The following is a 10,152-nucleotide window of genomic DNA, read 5'->3' on the forward strand; positions in this document are numbered from 1 at the left end:
AGCTCCTTTGAGCAGGGCCCTGGTCACATTTGTTTCTGTAAGTCCAAATTCTTCTGTGATGCACTACTTTTGTACAACGCAGCGGAATACGGTTGGGCTATATAAATTAATAATACTATATAATACTATAATACTAATTGACACATGCATGGACTGGGACAAGTTTGCTCTGCATTTTTTGATGGCCCCAGCTGACGCATCATTGAAGCCGCTTCTGTCTCATGCTCTGCGTTGAGCACCAAGCTTTTCCATTAATTAATTTCTCCTAATGTCTGTGAAAACACACAAACAGAATGTAGCAAAACGTGTGTTCATTACTGAGGAATAATGAGCTAACGATTTCCTGCCACAACTGTTCTGCTCTGCAACACACATTATTAATTGCAATACTTCATCCTTCCACTAGAGGTCAGTCTTGTAATGCAGGAGTGAAATTGCTGGAAAAGTATTTTTTTCCCCACTGTTTTTAATTCACACACACCTGATTACATTCCAAGTGATTTTTCAGACACACTTGTAATTCCATTTCTAATTAGTAAAAATTAAATATACATTTCTAGGCCCTCGAGCATCTTATAGGGTAATTCCACCAAGGACCAAAAGAAGGTAATAAAAACTAGATTTTCAATAGCCTTGATCATTTAACCAAGCCTGACATCTGTAAGTATTTTTTTTAGATAATTTAGCAAGTTAGTTTGTAAACATGTTGAAATGAGGTTTGGAAGGACTTAAATCTCCTCTCTTCCGCTTCAGTTATTGCATTCTGACAGCTGATTAAGTATTGTTTGCCTACCTTGTGCCACATCTTTAACCCTTTGGTGGTACATGAATTGTGGAGGAAAAAAAGATACCCAAAGAGGAACTGTAAAATGTTTATCACCATTACATTTAGTTTCTGTCCCTGCTTAGGTCCCTCTATTGGCCCCTAAACCCCCTGCGTCCCTCTTTCCTTCCCAGAATACCCCAGAATGTTTGCTGGCCTAAAAGCCCCAATAATGTGTATAGAAACAGCAGGAAATGGCTTAAATAAATTAAATGGGGTTAAATCATGATACGTATTTCATAATTATTCTTTCAATAATAAATCAAAATTTAAATTATGTATTACATTTATCATAAAATACATTAGATTAATCAAATGCAGGCAATCGTCTATCTTGAGTCATTTTCTTCCCCCTATATTCTAATTGAGCATTGTGATTTTTTTTTTCAACTTCAGGTCAAAAATGATAATTCCAGAAAATCCATAATTGAAATCTCATTAACAAAAAAGAAAATCACGATTTAAATAACTTAATATTCATTTAAAATAAATTAGAAGAAAATAACAAATATATTTGTTTTTATTTCGAAAGATTTAAATTTTTTTATTATTATTATTTGAAACCTAGAAATCGCAGCAATTTTTTTTTGTTTTTTTTCGACCGTTAGCCATTGTGTTTAATTATGTCATGTCACACACGATGGAAAATTAACTGGAGTGATTTGGTTTGGAACATTCGGGGACTTTAGAAGATACCAGATGTGACAGCGTTCCGTCCAACGTAAAACCTGTCATTGTCTGTCTTAAATTCTCTATTATCTTCTAATGTGAGAATTGTTGGGTCATTTTCACAGGTTTTGGCGTATAGCGTCTCATTTCGAGTGGAACTAAATATTCCAGGCATTATAATATAATAGGTGGGGGGGGGCTGATATCGGATACACGCGGCGGCCGGTACGCTCTGTCTGTTGTGTGACTTATAACGCTCACTCCAGACAAGGGCTGTTTGGACCATAATCGGAATGACAGGTGGCTTCCAATTCCTAGTTTAGTAGCCAAGTCAAAATTAGTCACGCGTTATCCCTATCTGAGGCCTGAGAGGTTTGTCCAAAAGAGATACGTTATTTGGTAAATTAGCTGATTATCTGCAAATAGTTTATATTAAGCAGCTGCGAATTTAGGGCAAATTCAGAAAAAAAAGAAATTATATTATATTTTAGGATTGTTGACACAATTGGATATAAGCGTATTAGCCCAGAATCCATTTGGTTTTATGAAGGTTCTTTGAGGAATTTAGTGTTTGCTCAAAGAGCTACATCTTTAAGGTTGCCATGACAATATGGGTGTGGCTATGTGCTTTCTCCTCCTAGCTCTGCCTTTTCTCCGCCCTTTTACATTTTCACACTGCCAAATATGGTCATGAAACTGCCTGAGTCGAATTAATTTTTATTCAATGTGCAAAGTCCTCCTCATGAAAATAAAATCATTTGAAATTTTTTAGATTCTTAAGATTTTCTTTTTAAATATTTTTTTCCTAAAAATATTGAGACTTTGTGTTTGTTTTGTTTCCCAAACGTATAGAGCGCTGGTCAGCAAGCTTACTAATTATTTTAGTAATTACATCTGCTAAATGAGTCGCATTAAGGCTGATATCGTGTTTTAATGACTGCCACATTAGCGTCTCGGCTCCCACATCTGTTTGATTATTTTCCAAAACTTCTATAGAATGACCCACGCAGAGTGTTCATCACGCACTTTCTTATTTCTTATACACCCTGAACTTGAATAAAGATCTATTTCCCGTCCAATGTAAGACTCTTCGGGGATCTGGCCCCATTCGGCCCCCGTCTAGTCTGCCCGTTTCTCCTGCTGTAAAGACTCAAACCTTAATCAGTCGTTGGTCTCGTCTTAGATTCAGGAGCTATGGAATTCAGGATTATTAGAATTCAGGATTATGTATGTCTATCCCATGCATGATTAATCACTGTATTACCCTCTACCGCTTCTACTGAGAGGCTGGTCCATTCATCTACCACCCTCTCAGTAAATCTTCCTTACATTCCATTTAAGCCTCTGACCTTCTAGTTTTAGATTCTGGCCTCTTGTTCTAAGGGACTTTGTGTTTTATGGTTGGGTCGGCAAGCAGCCTCCGCACCCGGCCCCCTCGACAAAAGCTAGGGCATTATGTCCAAAAGCATAATATATATGCTTTTGCGGGTCGCCGGGTCTGGGAACTCTGGGTCGAGTCAGCGATGTTTCTGAGGAGCGCACCTCATGGCAGCAGCCAACTCAACTTCCTGTTCCCAGGACATGCATGATTATTCCTTCCTGTTATGTTATCTCTTTGCTTTTGCTGATTGTTGCTGATTGGTTCAGGCAGCCATTGTGAGAGGAAGTGAACATCAGGACAGGAAATTGATCAGATACGGCTGGTTTTGCCACAGGCTGCCGGCCAACTCATATTTCATCAATATCTCAACCAAAAAATAATAGCCTGAGGCAAACACTATAGGCAGTTTTCACATATGAATAGTGATGTCTCGGTATAATGTGTATATATAACCCCTCTATCTACCAACTCCTTAATAATAATAATAATAATAATAATAATCATAATCATAATAAATAATGATAATAGTAATAATAATAATAATAATTAATAAGAACACAGAACTTGTGAAATATATTATATAACGGCTGAGTTTGCTGGCTTTTTTTGACGAGGTATCAGCAGAAGAAGATTAATTAGCGAGCCGAGGGACCTGGGGATTTAAACTGTGATTAATGAGGCTTTAAACCAGCAGTTCATTTGTAAGTCACAGTCTAGTCTGTTCCATCAAAAATCTGAAATTTTCTCACCTCAGATGGGAAATTTGTTAAAAGGAAATAATTCTTCTATTTTTATTTTTTTTTTTCTTCCTTAAAATGCCTTTTAGCTTTTTAGTCTCTGGGAAGGAGATGTAAATAATAAAACTTCCCACAACAATTTTTATAGGGAAGTGAATAAACATTCAACAAGAAAATACTAAAAAAAAGAACATTTTGAGAAGAAAATAAGACCAATATTTTCCATGTATCGGGGTCTTCATGCAGGATTGTAACTGATTGAGCCCCATCCATGAACCCAAGAGAACCCATGTTCTCCGGCACTATTCATAGAAACATAGAACCTGCTGGCAGATCGGCCCCATCCGGCCCCTATCTAGTCTGCCCTTTTTCCTGCTGTAAAGACTCAAACCTTAATCAGTCGTTGGTCTCGTCTTAGATTCAGGAGCCGTATGTCTATCCCGTGCATGTTTAATCCCCTCACTGTATTACCCTCTACCACCTCTGCTGGGAGGCTGCTCCACCTATCTACCACCCTCTCAGTAAAGTGGATCACAGAGTTCAGTTGTTCTCTATGTGATAAGGACATCTTAGTTTCATCTGACCTAACATTGTTCTTACATAAATAACGAACATTGTTTCTAAATGGAAAAGTCTGCAACATTGTAACCAACAATTTTCCCACAACAGAACTTTCCTCTTGATGGGAAAAAATGAAATCCTGTCTTTATTACATATACAAAAAATGTGTTTTTTTGTTCGAGTCCGCTCGGCTCCCCGGTACATGTCATTGTGATGAGCCGGTATTTTTTTTGTGAAACATGTTAATTACATTGTTCCAGAATAATTAGCTGATTTCACGTGATGTGACTGCGATGCGTCTCGCTGAAGTCTAAATAACATGTTATTAGCGCTTATTCTCCAGGTAGACGGCTAATTGACATTGTTTTCACTGCTTCGATTATTAGTTCATTTAATATTCCAGACGTCCGATGCGCAGATATAATAATTCCTGCATATTCTTATCAATTATCTTAATAATGCCAAATCTGCATGTTCTACAGCGAATCATTAATTCATTAACCACAATAAGCAGATTTGGAGAAAAGCATCAATTCAACTTCTTAACATTTATAACAAAACCCAGAGAGAGTCGTTAGGTTGACAAAAGAGCATCAGTTTACCGGTAACAATATACAGTAATAACAGCCCAAAAAAGAAACATGATTTACATTTCAAGAATACAAATAACATCAATTCGGTTGGATCCATTTTGTATATCGGTTTCGTGACATAAGAATTCAACCAATCGTCTGATTTTGCTTAAAGGTTAAGTCCCATGGGAAAAAAAAATACAGTAATATACAGTAATATAACCCCCAGCGCTGTATACAGTAATATAACCCCCCAGCGCTGTATACAGTAATATAACCCCCCAGCGCTGTATACAGTAATATAACCCCCAGCGCTGTATACAGTAATATAACCCCCAGCGCTGTATACAGTAATATAACCCCCAGCGCTGTATACAATAATATACCCCCAGCGCTGTATACAGTAATATAACCCCCAGCGCTGTATACAGTAATATAACCCCCAGCGCTGTATACAGTAATATAACCCCCAGGCTGTATACAGTAATATAACCCCCAGCGCTGTATACAGTAATATAACCCCCAGCGCTGTATACAGTAATATAACCCCCAGCGCTGTATACAGTAATATAACCCCCAGCGCTGTACACAGTAATATAACCCCCAGCGCTGTATACAGTAATATAACCCCCAGCGCTGTATACAGTAATATAACCCCCAGCGCTGTATATAGTAATATACCCCCAGCGCTGTATACAGTAATATAACCCCCAGCGCTGTATACAGTAATATAACCCCCAGCGCTGTATACAGTAATATAACCCCCAGCGCTGTATACAGTAATATAACCCCCAGCGCTGTACACAGTAATATAACCCCCAGCGCTGTATACAGTAATATAACCCCCAGCGCTGTATACAGTAATATAACCCCCAGCGCTGTATACAGTAATATAACCCCCAGCACTGTATACAGTAATATAACCCCCCAGCGCTGTATACAGTAATATAACCCCCAGCGCTGTATACAGTAATATAACCCCCAGCGCTGTATACAGTAATATAACCCCCAGCCCTGTATACAGTAATATAACCCCCAGCGCTGTATACAGTAATATAACCCCCAGCGCTGTATACAGTAATATAACCCCCAACGCTGTATACAGTAATATAACCCCCCAGCGCTGTATACAGTAATATAACCCCAGTGCTGTATACAGTAATATAACCCCCAGCGCTGTATACAGTAATATAACCCCCAGTGCTGTATACAGTAATATAACCCCCAGCGCTGTATACAGTAATATAACCCCCAGCGCTGTATACAGTAATATAACCCCCAGCGCTGTATACAGTAATATAACCCCCAGCGCTGTATACAGTAATATAACCCCCAGTGCTGTATACAGTAATATAACCCCCAGCGCTGTATACAGTAATATAACCCCCAGCGCTGTATACAGTAATAACCCCCCCCGGCGCTGTATACAGTAATAACCCCCCAGCGCTGTATACAGTAATAACCCCATCAGCGCTGTATACAGTAATATAACCCCCAGCGCTGTATACAGTAATATAACCCCCAGTGCTGTATACAGTAATAACCCCATCAGCGCTGTATACAGTTATATAACCCCCAGTGCTGTATACAGTAATATAACCCCCCCCAGCGCTGTATACAGTAATAACCCCCCGGCGCTGTATACAGTAATAACCCCCCAGTGCTGTATACAGTAATATAACCCCCCGGCGCTGTATACAGTAATAACCCCCCAGTGCTGTATACAGTAATATAACCCCCCAGCGCTGTATACAGTAATATAACCCCCAGCACTGTATACAGTAATATAACCCCCAGCACTGTATACAGTAATATAACCCCCAGCGCTGTAGTCTGTTCCTCCATTCATCAGAGAACAGGGTATTAAGACTGAGCCATTCTATTGTTTCCCACAGGCAGTATGATAAGGGGTGTTTATTAGATTGGGGGTCAGATATCAGAGCGAGAACAATTGGTTGACATACAGATACAAGAGGAACGGAGGGCCCTGACCCCGCAGGAACTTACATTCTAGGTGGATAAGGGGTGAGAAACAGGAGGCGATATATATATATAAAGCGTAAATTAGGTTCAGGAACGATCTAGAACGTGACTGAGCTAAACTGCTTGATTTGTAATTAAAGGTTGATTTATCCGCCGAGTTCCGTTTGTGACGTTTCCTAACACAATGCCTCGTTTGCTCGTTTCACTCCGCAGTTCGCTGCCGTCACGTTACTGCTGAGACTCGAATCGCCGGTAATGCTAATTACAGCGGAACGGCTCCTTTTTACAAAGTTGCGAGTTGAATTTATTTGTCAGCGGCTCCGGCTGAAACACTTTCAAACATTGCTAAATGGATATTTTTATATGAAAATGAAAGAGTTTCAGTTAAAATCTGTTTTCCTGAAACCTAATTAAAATAAATCTCTAGTCAAAAAAAACCCGTAAAGGGGGATTCTGTTATATATCTGGAAGCCAAAGTGGAGAAATGAATAATTCCTTTTAATACGGAATGAAACAAGAAAAAAAAAAGTTTAAGCGCTGTGAAAAAAATCAATAAACATTTTTTCATCAACGTTTACGCTTTTTCAAATTGCGGTCATTTACGGGATAGATAGAGCCATCGAAATGCGTCGGAGTATTTTTTAAAGATTAAGGGATAAAGAATAAAGTGCATGATAGGAGTGATGGTGGCTGGACTGGGGATGACTAAGAGGCACTTTAAGGCCAGCAGCCACCAATCGCAGAGGCCACTGGGCTCGCAGTATCAGTAAGTATGCCGCCCTACTAGCCACCATCCGATAGGGCCAGGGGGCAGTCCAGGCCTCGGATCAATGCCTAATATTATGCTTGCCCCATTACACTGACAATATTTACTTTTTGACTACATAAAGTTAGAATTTAATTCTAATTGCCTGCAGAGATCATCATTGAAAACTCATTCTACCTGAGGACGGGGTGAACCCGTCACCCAAATAATTAAAAATGCAGTTTTGCCCAATTACCAGCACTAAGCCATAAGCTAATGCTTATTATCACAGCAGCCGTAAAGTGAGACTGTGTGACTGCTTGCACTGAAGCAGCAAAAGGGGCGGGGCTTAACTTACCAACAAGTAGGGGATATTTATAAAGGATATTGCTTTCAAAGTATCTCATAAAAATACTAAGTAAGTGGTTTATTAACAATTCTACACATTTACAATCATTCCAAGCATATTTTTGTTGTTTGTAAGAAATTTCCTTTAAATTAAGATGTACTTTTCTTTTTCTTGTTTTTTTAGTTGCCTGTCTGATTCTATTTCGTTTTTTTTTTTTACCCTTTCTTTCTTTCTTTCTTTCTTTCTTTTTTTCTGGACACAACTAATTAAAAAGCAGATTACTCGCTGTCACACCACTCTGTAATTCTCAGCTGACATCATCGCCGTGCATTCTAGGATAATGTCAGAGGGAAAAAAGGGACATTTATCATTTGTTAATCCTCGAGTGACATCACCCCAAATTACTATTAACTGTCATTAATAATTCAGCTCAATTACAATTAACTTTAAAGCAGATTAATCTTGGAATCGCGCGTGCGTAAATAAAAGCACGATGATGGTACGTGCCGTCCTCCACGAAAAGTTTAATGGACGCAATCATCAGCCGGTTTAATTACATTAAAAGAGGTGAGAAACTACCGTTTTATTACTCGTCAAGGTGTTCAGTAAACGGAATTGTGTTCAGAAACCCTTCATGTGACTTTTGCCATTTTCTTTTTCTTTACAGAGGTCCTCCTTCGGTCAATTTTTCATTTTTATCAAACAAATAAATTATGGTCCTGCTAAACACCACACTGAGCTGATGCTTTATGGCAATACTAATGAAGTCCGTTCCTCCATAGACTTTCATAGTCAGAGAGTCCAGCAAGGTGATTAAGACTGAGGAATTCTATTGTTCCTCACAGGCAGTATGATAAGGAGTCAGGGTGTTTGTCTAGTAGATTGGAGGTCAGATAACATAGTGAGAACGCGTACAAATGGCCGATATGCAGCTGCCTGAAAACATTATACCGTCTTAGGGGGCAAAAACGACTATTATTTAAAAAAAGATAACAGCTCAATAATTTTGAAAACGTATTTTAAATCTGATATTAGAAATGAAAAAAATAAATGTGAGAGATCCCATCAGTCTAAATCCCGAGGGTCGTTTTGACATACATAGTGCTTCAAAGCACCGATAGCCAAGAAAGTCCTCAAGGTCATCCTGATTGAAAAAAAATATATGTAAGAAAGAAAAGAATAAAAAAAACAATAAAACATTTTAACTAGAGAATGAAACACTTGTGATGCGGCATACTTACATGTTTAAAGGTTACTGGAGATTCCTCGTTTATGAGGTCATAGAACTTTGAGGTGACTTTTTACTGTCTGATTTTATGTGCAAGTCACGCATCCTAAATCCCGCGTGAATCCAGGCTGTCAGGCTTAAAATTAATGAAAAAAACATTGTTTAATAAAATTATGATCTGGTTGTCTTGCCAACAGTTTGGAGAAATAGTCTTTTTTTAAGGTTTTAGATACTAAATTGTGCAAAATGAAAGTGAAAGAAAATGACATCATTAGGAAGGGTTACTTTTTGTGGGTCCCGCTCACCTGGAGCGGATTCACGTCTGATTATGTTCTTCTTTCATGTTTTCCGTGTTGCTGTCGGGCGACAAACATTTTGCTTTGAGCTTCGGATGTAAAGGTCATATCGGGAGGATTGCTGCTGGCCATTCTATCCGTGACAGAGACACAGGTACGAGAAAAATGTTCAAGGTAAACTCAAATACTAAATGTTTTTAGATGTTTAAGAAGCTAATCTAATGGTAACTAAGGCAACAAGCATTCGACTAGCCTCTATCAAGTTATTCAACTATGACATCATCGTCAACAACGGATGAAACTGTATCGTGTCATCACTTAGGCAAACATCCTATTGAGTCATATAGGTATGGAATCACTCAGAAGAAGCCTGTGTCAATCTAGTTATAACATCATTTAGAGCTAGCCCCGGACATTGCTATTATGTTATGACATCATCACATTGTGCGGAATATGATGGCGCTATGTAAATAAAATTAAAAAAAAACTAAGATGCGCCAAGTTATCTGGTGATGACATCATTCAGAACTAAATTGTATCAAGTTCTCTAGTGATGACATCATTCAGAATTCAGCTCATCTTGTTTATTAAACCACAACTACGCAAATTGTAAAAAGTGTTAATGTTAATAACCCAGTTTCCTACTATTTTGGGATATTAAATATATTAAACCACTACTTTTAGAATTTAGTATTTTAGTAGTGACTGAGAAACATAATTAGTAAGGTTGGGGCACCCACCTAGTATTGTTTTTTTTGGGGGGGGGTTGTTGGATAAAGTCAATAATAATCATATTTGTCACCACCTG

The sequence above is a fragment of the Sceloporus occidentalis genome, unplaced genomic scaffold (assembly GCF_023333645.1).
Source record: "Sceloporus occidentalis isolate IW3139 unplaced genomic scaffold, rSceOcc1.0.p SCAF_183, whole genome shotgun sequence".
Classification (NCBI taxonomy): Eukaryota; Metazoa; Chordata; class Lepidosauria; order Squamata; family Phrynosomatidae; genus Sceloporus; species Sceloporus occidentalis.